The 13,538-nt window shown below is 40.3% G+C and overlaps 1 long non-coding RNA gene and 4 other non-coding genes across 5 annotated transcripts; 4 read left to right on the forward strand and 1 right to left on the reverse strand.

The window, feature by feature from the left end:
- The first annotated feature begins 7,360 nt into the window (after positions 1–7,360).
- On the forward strand, positions 7,361–7,433 carry trnar-ccg (transfer RNA arginine (anticodon CCG)). The gene has a single exon. It is a non-coding gene; the product is annotated as a tRNA-Arg (tRNA).
- A 1,388-nt stretch (positions 7,434–8,821) lies between these two features.
- Positions 8,822–8,894, forward strand: trnar-ccg (transfer RNA arginine (anticodon CCG)). The gene has a single exon. It is a non-coding gene; the product is annotated as a tRNA-Arg (tRNA).
- A 1,149-nt stretch (positions 8,895–10,043) lies between these two features.
- Positions 10,044–13,142, reverse strand: LOC149979557 (uncharacterized). Its single transcript, XR_016484454.1, has 3 exons — positions 12,410–13,142; positions 11,980–12,041; positions 10,044–10,972 (listed from the first exon to the last, which is right to left on the reverse strand). It is a non-coding gene; the product is annotated as an uncharacterized LOC149979557 (long non-coding RNA).
- trnar-ccg (transfer RNA arginine (anticodon CCG)) lies at positions 10,293–10,365 on the forward strand. Its single transcript has one exon. It is a non-coding gene; the product is annotated as a tRNA-Arg (tRNA).
- A 106-nt stretch (positions 13,143–13,248) lies between the features above and the next one.
- Positions 13,249–13,321, forward strand: trnar-ccg (transfer RNA arginine (anticodon CCG)). Its single transcript has one exon. It is a non-coding gene; the product is annotated as a tRNA-Arg (tRNA).
- Positions 13,322–13,538: the final 217 nt, after the last annotated feature.

Genomic DNA, 13,538 nt, shown 5'->3' on the forward strand with positions numbered 1-13,538 from the left:
CCTTTTGTCCAAGTGGGAAAGGGCAGTGTGGAGTAAAATAGAGATTGCATCATTTGTGGATCTGTTGGTGTGGTATGCTAATTGGAGTGGGTCTAGGATTTCTGGGATAATGGTGTTGACGTGAGCCATGACCAGCCTTTCAAGGCATTTCATGGTTACAGATGTGAGTGCTACGTGAGTGCTACGGGTCGGTAGTCATTTAGTGTTCTTAGGCACAGGGACTGTGGTGGTCTGCTTGAAACATGTTGATATTACAGACTCAAACAGGGAGAGGTTGAAAATGTCAGTGAAGACATTTGGCAGTTGGTCAGTGCATGCTCGGAGTACACACGTCCTGGTAATCCATCTGGCCCAGCGGCCTTGTGAATGTTGACCTGTTTAAAGGTGTTACTCACAACGGCTGCGGAGAGCGTGATCACACAGTCATCTGGAACAGCTGATGCACTCATGCATGTTTCAGTGTTACTTGCTTCGAAGTGAGCATAGAAGTAGTTTAGTTTATCTGCGAGGCTCGTGTCACTGGGCAGCTCTTGGCTGTGCTTCCCTTTGTAGTCTGTAATAGTTTGCAAGCACTGCCACATCCGACAAGTATTGGAGCCGGTGTAGTACGATTTGATCTTAGTCCTGTATTAACACTTTGCCTGTTTGATGGTTCGTCAGAGGGCATAGCGGGATTTCTTATAAGCTTCCGGGTTAGAGTCCCTCTCCTTGAAAGCGACGTCCTCGATGCACTTATTGATAAAGCTTGTCACTGATGTGGTGTACTCCTCAATGCCATCGGAAGAATCCTGGACCATATTCCAGTCTGTGCTTACAAAACTGTCCTGTAGTTTAGCATCTGCTTCATCTGACCAGTTTTTTATAGACCGAATCACTGGTGCTTCCTGCTTTAATTTTAGCTTGTAAGCAGGAATCAGAAGGATAGAGTTATGGTCAGATTTGCCAAATGGAAGGCAAGGGAGAGCTTTGAACTCGTCTCTATGTGTGGAGTAAAGGTGGTATATAATTGTTTCCCTCTGGTTGCACATTTAACATGCTGATAGATATTAGGTAAAACTGATTTACAGTGCCTTGTGAAAGTATTTGGCCCCCTTGAACTTTGCAACCTTTTGCCACATTTCAGGCTTCAAACATAAAGATATAAAACTGTATTTTTTTGTGAAGAATCAACAACAAGTGGGACACAATCATGAAGTGGAACGACATTTATTGGATATTTAAAACTTTTTTAACAAATCAAAAACTGAAAAATTGGACGTGCAAAATTATTCAGCCCCTTTACTTTCAGTGCAGCAAACTCTCTCCAGAAGTTCAGTGAGGATCTCTGAATGATCCAATGTTGACCTAAATGACTAATGATGATAAATACAATCCACCTGTGTGTAATCAAGTCTCCGTATAAATGCACCTGCACTGTGATAGTCTCAGAGGTCCGTAATAAGCGCAGAGAGCATCATGAAGAACAAGGAACACACCAGGCAGGTCCGAGATACTGTTGTGAAGAAGTTTAAAGCCGGATTTGGATACAAAAAGATTTCCCAAGCTTTAAACATCCCAAGGAGCACTGTGCAAGCGATAATATTGAAATGGAAGGAGTATCAGACCACTGCAAGTCTACCAAGACCTGGCCGTCCCTCTAAACTTTCAGCTCATACAAGGAGAAGACTGATCAGAGATGCAGCCAAGAGGCCCATGATCACTCTGGATGAACTGCAGAGATCTACAGCTGAGGTGGGAGACTCTGTCCATAGGACAACAATCAGTGGTATATTGCACAAATCTGGCCTTTATGGAAGAGTGGCAAGAAGAAAGCCATTTCTTAAAGATATCCATAAAAAGTGTTGTTTAAAGTTTGCCACAAGCCACCTGGGAGACACACCAAACATGTGGAAGAAGGTGCTCTGGTCAGATGAAACCAAAATTGAACTTTTTGGCAACAATGCAAAAAGTTATGTTTGGCGTAAAAGCAACACAGCTGAACACACCATCCCCACTGTCAAACATGGTGGTGGCAGCATCATGGTTTGGGCCTGCTTTTCTTCAGCAGGGACAGGGAAGATGGTTAAAAGTGATGGGAAGATGGATGGAGCCAAATACAGGACCATTCTGGAAGAAAACCTGATGGAGTCTGCAAAAGACCTGAGACTGGGACGGAGATTTGTCTTCCAACAAGACAATGATCCAAAACATAAAGCAAAATCTACAATGGAATGGTTCAAAAATAAACACATCCATGTGTTAGAATGGCCAAGTCAAAGTCCAGACCTGAATCCAATCGAGAATCTGTGGAAAGAACTGAAAACTGCTGTTCACAAATGCTCTCCATCCAACCTCACTGAGCTCGAGCTGTTTTGCAAGGAGGAATGGGAAAACATTTCAGTCTCTCGATGTGCAAAACTGATAGAGACATACCCCAAGCGACTTACAGCTGTAATCGCAGCAAAAAGGTGGCGCTACAAAGTATTAACTTAAGGGGGCTGAATAATTTTGCACGTCCAATTTTACCGTTTTTGATTTGTTAAAAAGGTTGGAAATATCCAATAAATGTCGTTCCACTTCATGATTGTGTCCCACTTGTTGTTGATTCTTCACAAAAAAATACAGTTTTATATCTTTATGTTTGAAGCCTGAAATGTGGCAAAAGGTCGCAAAGTTCAAGGGGGCCGAATACTTTCGCAAGGCACTATGTTCTTATTGTCGTCGTTCAGCCATGACTCTGTGAAACATAAGATATTACAGTTTTTAATGTCCCGTTGGTAGGATGTACGTGCTTTAAGTTGGTCACATTTATTTTCCAGTGATTGAACGTTAGCTAGCAGAACGGAAGGCAAAGGCACATTAGCCACTCGTCGTTTGATCCTCACAAGGCATCCTGATCTCTTTCTGCGAAACCTACGTTTACTTTTCCATCGAATCACAGGGATCTGGGCCTTGTCGGGTGCCTGTAGTATATCTCTCGCGTCCGACTCATTGAAGAAGAACTCCTCGTCCAATTTGAGGTCCAGAAGCTCTTTTCGGTCATAAGAGACGGTAGCAGCAACATTATGTACAAAACAAGTTACAAACAACGCGAAAAAACAAACAAAATAGCATGGTTGATTAAGAGCCGATAAGACGGCAGCCCTATTCTTCGGCACCATTTTCACCTCTCTTTTGGGTGTGGTCTCAATAAGTTTGCAGAGGTCCAAACATAGTGTTCAAACATGATGAAATCATGTGGTGACAAAAGCACAGCTCGGTGAGAGAGATGAGTCACAGGCGGCAGTCCGGTTGAGGAGGAGATGTTAAAAAACTGAAAGGTCAAAAATGTGATGGTAGTTTTGGCCTCAGGCCCATGACTACAGTAGGTCCAGTGAGAGGATATCTATAAATAAAGATCAGATACAAAAGAGACACACCTGGTCTCCCCTTGATTAAATATTATTGGTGTAGATTGGAAGAAAAAATCTGTCCCCACAAAAAAATGTTTGAAAAAATGTCAGAATTCATTAGCACATAATTGAGACAGTGGCATTATCTATAATTCTAAGCTCTTAATTCAAAGCTCTTGTTGGATATTGTAGTACTTCATTGGCCTGTTTAGTATGGGTGATGCACTATTCACTTTGGGGGAAGGCAGTTTGGTTCTCCTCCATAGATTAGGACAGCCATTATTGCCCTGTTGAAGGTGATCAGATGCTATGACGTAAGTAAGAGCTCACCCAACAAGAGAGGATGGCTGTGATAATGACCACATTACTACCGGAGGATGTGTAATCATGGCTCAGGTGTGGCTTAATGCTTGAAGATGCATATTGCATATTATTGATTTCTGACGAGGAGCTCTCATTTGCAACAGAAAAAATAGAAGCTTCCACCAGATGCTCAACCACTATCAGATTTTGCCCAAGGTTTGAGCAGCTGTGAAGTCATGTCCAAAAATGCATTTGAACTGCTGTTAATAATTCATATTTGTTTGCTCCCAAAATACGAGGCCATCATTTTACAAAAAGAATAAGACTCTATTATGCCAGATACGAAGAGCAGCTGAATAGGTTTTTATACGGTATATCCAAAAACATCAACCACACAAGTAGCTAAAAAGAACAAATACACATATAATGAGAACACATGTTGTTCCCCATAGATTATGTTGTGCCCCTTTAGCATAAAAACATTAGATCAGATGGATATTGGGTCTGATCCCTGATCGTCCAGAACCACTGGCCTTCTCCTCTCCCAATCTGGGCTAAAGACGTCATAGGCCTTTCTCAACGTTTGGTGAAATCCGCAAACTCTTGCCTCGGCAAGTTTCACCACACACTCATTTCACACGAATGAAGTCAGAACGTCACATAGCAGTCTCATTAACCTATGCTGTGTGTCTGACAACGCTATAGGAGAGGCTACAGCTGTGGACGGATAGTGAAAATGGAAACGTATTCCCTTTATAGTGCACTACCGTTGACCAGAGCCCATAGGGACTCTTTGCCCATTAGTGTCATGTCAACAGGTATGAGACAAACATGAACATGCTATTGGCTCCCTCCATCTACATTTCTGTATGTGCGGTGAGACAGAGAAGGAGAGACATACAAATCCACGTTAACACTCATCTTGTCCTTTTCAAGATCAGTGATCAGAACGTCCACTCTGCCAAGAAATCATCTAAAGAATCTAAAGCTGTTGTTGAATTGCACTATTATGGTGTGAGGCAGGCTGTCCGAATATTTACACCGTACATTTCTTAGTTGACTGAGGAAATCTTGCTTGCAGGATGATTAACAGTGTTGACCGTTTGTGCCATGGTGTTTTTTGTTAATGAGATTGATCATAAATCGTGGCCTACACAGAGCGTGGGCAGAGGTCCACCATTGATCTTCTCCGGTTTCCCCAGTCTAGAATGGCAGCTTTCCTCCTGTCAGTTCAATTACCAGTTATCTGCTGCTCACTGAAGTAGGTGTTGTATGTTTAGTGGGGGTGCTGGTGGGTCAGATTGAACAGGATATTAAAAGCTATGGAAACACTACTAGAGTGTATGGTCTGGTGTGATCAAAAGTCATGTTGCTAAGGCCGGGATTCAATCCGATCAGCGATAGATCTGCGTAATAGCGAACTTGACATTTAAAGGTAATTCAATTTTTTTGCTGACATTTGCACCATTTACAGTTAAATCGGTCTACAAAATACAGGAAAATCGCATTTAAAATGTTTATAACCTAAAAGGGTGGTTTGAATCGAATCTCTGCCTAAATCCTCCTGGGATGGTGGCTGGGATAGGGCATGCAGGGTGGGAATTAAGAGATACAATGCTCCCGTGTTCGCGGAGTCCACATTCCCGGCAGAAGCTGCGCATGTCAGCTAAATCAGAAATGACCTTTAAATGGTGTGTTTTCGACAAAGCGTGAATCGGATTGAATCCCGGCCTAAACACACAAATATAGCTGAGAGATTACAGGAGTGCACATTTGTGTGTCATATCTGTAGGTTCAATCGGGAAGATGGCAAACATACAGTTTATTGACATATTAAAACTATTACAAATATAAAGATGGAATGAACACCATAACACCATGTAGTATTATTAATATCCTTAAGAAATAAATATAGTTACCAGCATAGATAAACTGCAGCATCAGCATGCCGGTATCGATCTTTATTTCATGAGTTTATTCTTTGCAAGTTATTGGATGTGCGAACACTACGTTTGAAAATAGTATTAATAATCGTGACCTGTTCTAGGATGATATGTCTTTTTCACTGTTTCAAGGCTTGCTGACTGCAATTTTAACGGTTTAACATGACATTTTTAGGGCAACATGATATTTTGGGGTGGGCAACCCTGCACCCCCCCCCCCCCCCCTAGAGATGGTGTTGGTATTATTATCCTTCTGAATTTGACCAAGACGTTCCAGGAACCTAATGTTTCATGGGCACAATGTAATAAACGTTGGGGTCAACTAATCTAGAACAGCTAAAAAAAAAAAGTTAAATGGAAGAATATTTCTTTAAATGACAAAACAGTGGGTAGTGTAATTAGCTTGCTTGACAGATTAAAATAATGTTGGAAATTAGATCAGTCTGAACAAGTACTGAGAATGTACCTGCTTTTACAAGGATCATGCATTGATGTAACCAGTGGCGTTGCTTCATTCACAAAATTAATAAGATGTAGACTGTATATAAAATATAATAAAATGCAAAACCCCCAAAAAGACACTGATTCTTTAAATCAGGGGAGTACATGTCCTGTCCCCAACCCCCTCATTCTGAAATTACATTTTTGTCCCCCATAGTTTTATCATTGGAATGTGATACAAAACGAGGCTACGATATGCTTTAGGACCATGCGGACACCTCCAAGCAGTCGGATAGGCTGTTTGGAGTGTTTATCCAACTGGTGAAAAAATAAAAAATAATAATAGTTATGTCCCCCCCATTTCGAAAACTAAAGTTGCACCCCTGGTTATACTGTATATAATGTATTTTCAACTCGTTTTTCATTTCAAAACTTGAGACATCTGTGGCTTTGTGTTTTGTGAAAAAACTGCACATTTTAAAGTGGCCTTTTATTGTCCCCAGCATAGATTGTACATCTCAATTGTCAGTAGGAACCACATTTGTTTAAGCAAGTCAGCCATATCAGCTACAGTATGTTTTTTTAAAAAGGCAGTAAACGAGGCTGAATGAACTGTTTCGTTGCCAGACAAGGCTCCGCTGATAGCCAGGTGTAGCAGTGGTAAGGATGTTTTGGTGCTGAAAAGAAAGCTCTGCTGTTGGGAAAGCTTTATATAGGGCCTAACTGTTTGTGGGTACCGTTTATCCAACTGGTGAAAAAATAAAAAATAATAATAGTTATGTCCCCCCATTTCGAAAACTAAAGTTGCACCCCTGCTTTATACTGTATATAATGTATTTTCAACTCGTTTTTCATTTCAAAACTTGAGACATCTGTGGCTTTGTGTTTTGTGAAAAAACTGCACATTTTAAAGTGGCCTTTTATTGTCCCCAGCATAGATTGTACATCTCAATTGTCAGTAGGAACCACATTTGTTTAAGCAAGTCAGCCATATCAGCTACAGTATGTTTTTTTAAAAAGGCAGTAAACGAGGCTGAATGAACTGTTTCGTTGCCAGACAAGGCTCCGCTGATAGCCAGGTGTAGCAGTGGTAAGGATGTTTTGGTGCTGAAAAGAAAGCTCTGCAGTTGGGAAAGCTTTATATAGGGCCTAACTGTTTGTGGGTACCGTTTGTCACCGTTATAGTGCAATGAACGTATTCTTTAATGTTGTATTGTCTTGTGTAATGGCTTTGCTGGCATGCGTCAAAACTTTTCCAGTATGTTTGCCCCACCGAGATGTAATTTTCTGTTGGGAATAAGAGATCCAGTGGCCTAATGGATAAGGCATCAGCCTCCGGAGCTGGGGATTGTGGGTTCAAGTCCCACCTGGGTCTGTTGAGAGCAGCTGTGCATTAAATAAATGGCTAGCCAAGACTTGGTTCTTGCTAAGATCCACTTGCATGGAATATCTGTACTCAATTCCCTGATTCAAATAGTGAATTCCAAATAAGTGAAGCGTTACTCAACAGTAGGAGTGCTAGAAAAGTGACAATTGGAACGCCTCTTCCAGGTCATGACTTCACCAAACAATCTACAGCTTTATTAATCATAAATAAAAACATCTTCATAGTATTCAAATGACTCCAATAGATCTAGTGAGTCAGGATTTGTTTTTTTGTGAAATGTATTGTGACAAACATGATTGTGAAACTACACGTTATAATAAATGTTGATTTGAATGTTGATTCGTATTTGTATGATGATAACAGTAGAATAGGTTTGTCTACTTGGAGCCTGCTGCTAGTGGCTGTTTTCTTTTAGATTAGCTGTTAGTATATTGTTGTTGTTCTTGAGGCTGGCCAGTGAGGCAGCGTAGTCCACTACTTTTTCCACACTCCACTTGGAACAGAAGAACATGGGCAGGCTGGAGTCTTTGCCCTCTTTGGGAAGGAAGACGTTGAAATAGGTCCACTCTGTCTGGAAAACCAAAGGAATATGATGTAGACTTGTATATAAAATATAATAAAATGCAAAACCCCCAAAAAGACACTGATTCTTTAAATCAGGGGAGTACATGTCCTGTCCCCAACCCCCTCATTCTGAAATTACATTTTTGTCCCCCATAGTTTTATCATTGGAATGTGATACAAAACGAGGCTACGGTATGCTTTAGGACCATGCGGACACCTCCAAGCAGTCGGATAGGCTGTTTGGAGTGTTTATCCAACTGGTGGAAAAATAAAAAATAATAATAGTTATGTCCCCCCCATTTCGAAAACCAAAGTTGCACCCCTGCTTTGTACTGTATATAATGTATTTTCAACTCGTTTTTCATTTCAAAACTTGAGACATCTGTGGCTTTGTGTTTTGTGAAAAAACTGCACATTTTAAAGTGGCCTTTTATTGTCCCCAGCATAGATTGTACATCTCAATTGTCAGTAGGAACCACATTTGTTTAAGCAAGTCAGCCATATCAGCTACAGTATGTTTTTTTAAAAAGGCAGTAAACGAGGCTGAATGAACTGTTTCGTTGCCAGACAAGGCTCCGCTGATAGCCAGGTATAGCAGTGGTAAGGATGTTTTGGTGCTGAAAAGAAAGCTCTGCTGTTGGGAAAGCTTTATATAGGGCCTAACTGTTTGTGGGTACCGTTTGTCACCGTTATAGTGCAATGAACGTATTCTTTAATGTTGTATTGTCTTGTGTAATGGCTTTGCTGTCATGCGTCAAAACTTTTCCAGTATGTTTGCCCCACCGAGATGTAATTTTCTGTTGGGAATAAGAGATCCAGTGGCCTAATGGATAAGGCATCAGCCTCCGGAGCTGGGGATTGTGGGTTCAAGTCCCACCTGGGTCTGTTGAGAGCAGCTGTGCATTAAGTAAATGGCCAGCCAATACTTGGTTCTTGCTAAGATCCACTTGCATGGAATGTTTAGCTTTAATCAATATCTGTACTAAATTCCCTGATTCAAATAGTGAATTCCAAATAAGTGAAGCGTTACTCAACAGTAGGAGTGCTAGAAAAGTGACAATTGGAACCCCTCTTCCAGGTCATGACTTCACCAAACAATCTACAGCTTTATTAATCATAAATAAAAACATCTTCATAGTATTCAAATGACTCCAATAGATCTAGTGAGTCAGGATTTGTTTTTTTGTGAAATGTATTGTGACAAACATGATTGTGAAACTAAACGTTATAATAAATGTTGATTTGAATGTTGATTCATATTTGTATGATGATGACAGTAGAATAGGTTTGTCTACTTGGAGCTTGCTGCTAGTGGCTGTTTTCTTTTAGATTAGCTGTTAGTATATTGTTGTTGTTCTTGAGGCTGGCCAGAGAGGCAGCGTAGTCCACTACTTTTTCCACACTCCACTTGGAACAGAAGAACATGGGCAGGCTGGAGTCTTTGCCCTCTTTGGGAAGGAAGACGTTGAAATAGGTCCACTCTGTCTGGAAAAACAAATGAATAAGATGTAGACTTGTATATAAAATATAATAAAATGTAAAACCCCCAAAAATACACTGATTCTTTAAATCAGGGGAGTACATGTCCTATCCCCAACCCCCTCATTCTGAAATTACATTTTTGTCCCCCCTAGTTTTATCATTGGAATGTGATACAAAACATGGCTACGGTATGCTTTAGGACCATGCAGACACCTCCAAGCAGTCGGATAGGCTGTTTGGAGTGTTTATCCAACTGGTGAAAAAATAATAATAGTTATGTCCCCCCCATTTCGAAAACCAAAGTTGCACCCCTGCTTTGTACTGTATATAATGTATTTTCAACTCATTTTTCATTTCAAAACTTGAGACATCTGTGGCTTTGTGTTTTGTGAAAAAACTGCACATTTTAAAGTGGCCTTTTATTGTCCCCAGCATAGATTGTACATCTCAATTGTCAGTAGGAACCACATTTGTTTAAGCAAGTCAGCCATATCAGCTACAGTATGTTTTTTTAAAAAGGCAGTAAACAAGGCTGAATGAACTGTTTCGTTGCCAGACAAGGCTCCGCTGATAGCCAGGTATAGCAGTGGTAAGGATGTTTTGGTGCTGAAAAGAAAGCTCTGCTGTTGGGAAAGCTTTATATAGGGCCTAACTGTTTGTGGGTACCGTTTGTCACCGTTATAGTGCAATGAACGTATTCTTTAATGTTGTATTGTCTTGTGTAATGGCTTTGCTGGCATGCGTCAAAACTTTTCCAGTATGTTTGCCCCACCGAGATGTAATTTTCTGTTGGGAATAAGAGATCCAGTGGCCTAATGGATAAGGCATCAGCCTCCGGAGCTGGGGATTGTGGGTTCAAGTCCCACCTGGGTCTGTTGAGAGCAGCTGTGCATTAAATAAGTGGCCAGCCAAGACTTGGTTCTTGCTAAGATCCACTTGCATGGAATGTTTAGCTTTAATCAATATCTGTACTAAATTCCCAATTCCCTGATTCAAATAGTGAATTCCAAATAAGTGAAGCGTTACTCAACAGTAGGAGTGCTAGAAAAGTGACAATTGGAACCCCTCTTCCAGGTCATGACTTCACCAAACAATCTACAGCTTTATTAATCATAAATAAAAACATCTTCATAGTATTCAAATGACTCCAATAGATCTAGTGAGTCAGGATTTGTTTTTTTGTGAAATGTATTGTGACAAACATGATTGTGAAACTACACGTTATAATAAATGTTGATTTGAATGTTGATTCGTATTTGTATGATGATAACAGTAGAATAGGTTTGTCTACTTGGAGCCTGCTGCTAGTGGCTGTTTTCTTTTAGATTAGCTGTTAGTATATTGTTGTTGTTCTTGAGGCTGGCCAGTGAGGCAGCGTAGTCCACTACTTTTTCCACACTCCACTTGGAACAGAAGAACATGGGCAGGCTGGAGTCTTTGCCCTCTTTGGGAAGGAAGACGTTGAAATAGGTCCACTCTGTCTGGAAAACCAAAGGAATATGATGTAGACTTGTATATAAAATATAATAAAATGCAAAACCCCCAAAAAGACACTGATTCTTTAAATCAGGGGAGTACATGTCCTGTCCCCAACCCCCTCATTCTGAAATTACATTTTTGTACCCCATAGTTTTATCATTGGAATGTGATACAAAACGAGGCTACGGTATGCTTTAGGACCATGCGGACACATCCAAGCAGTCGGATAGGCTGTTTGGAGTGTTTATCCAACTGGTGGAAAAATAAAAAATAATAATAGTTATGTCCCCCCCATTTCGAAAACCAAAGTTGCACCCCTGCTTTGTACTGTATATAATGTATTTTCAACTCGTTTTTCATTTCAAAACTTGAGACATCTGTGGCTTTGTGTTTTGTGAAAAAACTGCACATTTTAAAGTGGCCTTTTATTGTCCCCAGCATAGATTGTACATCTCAATTGTCAGTAGGAACCACATTTGTTTAAGCAAGTCAGCCATATCAGCTACAGTATGTTTTTTTAAAAAAGGCAGTAAACGAGGCTGAATGAACTGTTTCGTTGCCAGACAAGGCTCCGCTGATAGCCAGGTATAGCAGTGGTAAGGATGTTTTGGTGCTGAAAAGAAAGCTCTGCTGTTGGGAAAGCTTTATATAGGGCCTAACTGTTTGTGGGTACCGTTTGTCACCGTTATAGTGCAATGAACGTATTCTTTAACCTTTCTGATCTCCCCATCCCGGATCCGGGTTCGTGAATACAGACTCAAGCTCATTACCATAACGCAACGTTAACTATTCATGAAAATCGCAAATTAAATGAAATAAATATGCTAGCTCTCAAGCTTAGCCTTTTGTTAACAACACTGTCATCTCAGATTTTCAAAATATGCTTCTCAACCATTGCAAAACAAGCATTTGTGTAACTGTATTGATGGCTAACGTAGCATTTAGCATTAGCATTCAGCTGGCAACATTTACACAAAAAAACAGAAAAGCATTCAAAAAAATAATTTACCTTTGAAGAACTTCAGATGTTTTCAATGAGGAGACTCTCAGATAGCAAATGTTCAGTTTTTCCTGAAAGATTATTTGTTTAGGACAAATCGCTCCGTTTTCTGCGTCACGTTTAGCTATGAAAAAACCCCTGTATCCAGGATTGTGTAAATCTATCAGCAAGCTCATTAGCATAACACAACGTTAACTATTTATGAAAATCGCAAATGAAATGAAATAAATATGCCATCTCTCAAGCTTAGCCTTTTGTAAACAACACTGTCATCTCAGATTTTCAAAATATGCTTCTCAACCATAGGAAAACAATAATTTGTGTAAAAGTAGCTAGCTAGAGTTAGCATTTCGCGTTAGCATTTAGCGTTAGCATTAGCGTTAGCATCCAGCACGCAACATTAACAAAAACATAAAAGCCTTCAAATAAAATCATTTACCTTTGAAGAACTTCTGATGTTTTCAATGAGGATACTCTCAGTTAGATAGCAGATGCTCAGTTTTTCCAAAAAGATTCCTTGTGTATTAGAAATAGCTCCGTTTTATACATCACATTTGGCTACCAAAAAAAATCCATCAATTCAGTCCTCAAAACGCAAACTTTTTTCCAAATTAACTCCATAATATCGACTGAAAACATGGCAAACGTTGTTTAGAATCAATCATCAAGGTGTTTTTCACATATCTCTTCATTGATACATCGTTCTTGGACACATGCTTTCTCCCCTGAATCAAATGGTAAAGTTGAAGCAGCTGGCAATTGCGCACCGAATTCGACGCAGGACACCAGGCGGACACTTGGAAAATGTAGTCTCTTATGGTCAATCTTCCAATGATATGCCTACAAATACGTCACAATGCTGCTAAGACCTTGGGCGAACGACAGAAAGTGTAGGCTCATTCGTTGCGCAATCACAGCCATATAAGGAGAGAATGGAAAACAGAGCTTCAGAAATTCTGCTAATTCCTGGGTGATGCATCATCTTGGTTTCGCCTGTAGAATGAGTTCTGGGGCACTTACAGACAAAATCTTTGCAGATTCTGAAACTTCAGAGTGTTTTCTTTCCAAAACTGTCAAGAATATGCATAGTCGAGCATCTTTTCGTGACAAAATATCGCGCTTAAAACGGGAACGTTTTTTATCCAAAAATGAAATAGCGCCCCTAGAGCTCTAACTGGTTAATGTTGTATTGTCTTGTGTAATGGCTTTGCTGGCATGCGTCAAAACTTTTCCAGTATGTTTGCCCCACCGAGATGTAATTTTCTGTTGGGAATAAGAGATCCAGTGGCCTAATGGATAAGGCATCAGCCTCCGGAGCTGGGGATTGTGGGTTCAAGTCCCACCTGGGTCTGTTGAGAGCAGCTGTGCATTAAGTAAATGGCCAGCCAATACTTTCTTCTTGCTAAGATCCACTTGCATGGAATGTTTAGCTTTAATCAATATCTGTACTAAATTCCCTGATTCAAATAGTGAATTCCAAATAAGTGAAGCGTTACTCAACAGTAGGAGTGCTAGAAAAGTGACAATTGGAACCCCTCTTCCAGGTCATGACTTCACCAAACAATCTA

This window comes from Oncorhynchus mykiss, chromosome 11 (genome assembly GCF_057628025.1).
Source record: "Oncorhynchus mykiss isolate SJ-2025 chromosome 11, ASM5762802v1, whole genome shotgun sequence".
Taxonomy (NCBI): Eukaryota; Metazoa; Chordata; class Actinopteri; order Salmoniformes; family Salmonidae; genus Oncorhynchus; species Oncorhynchus mykiss.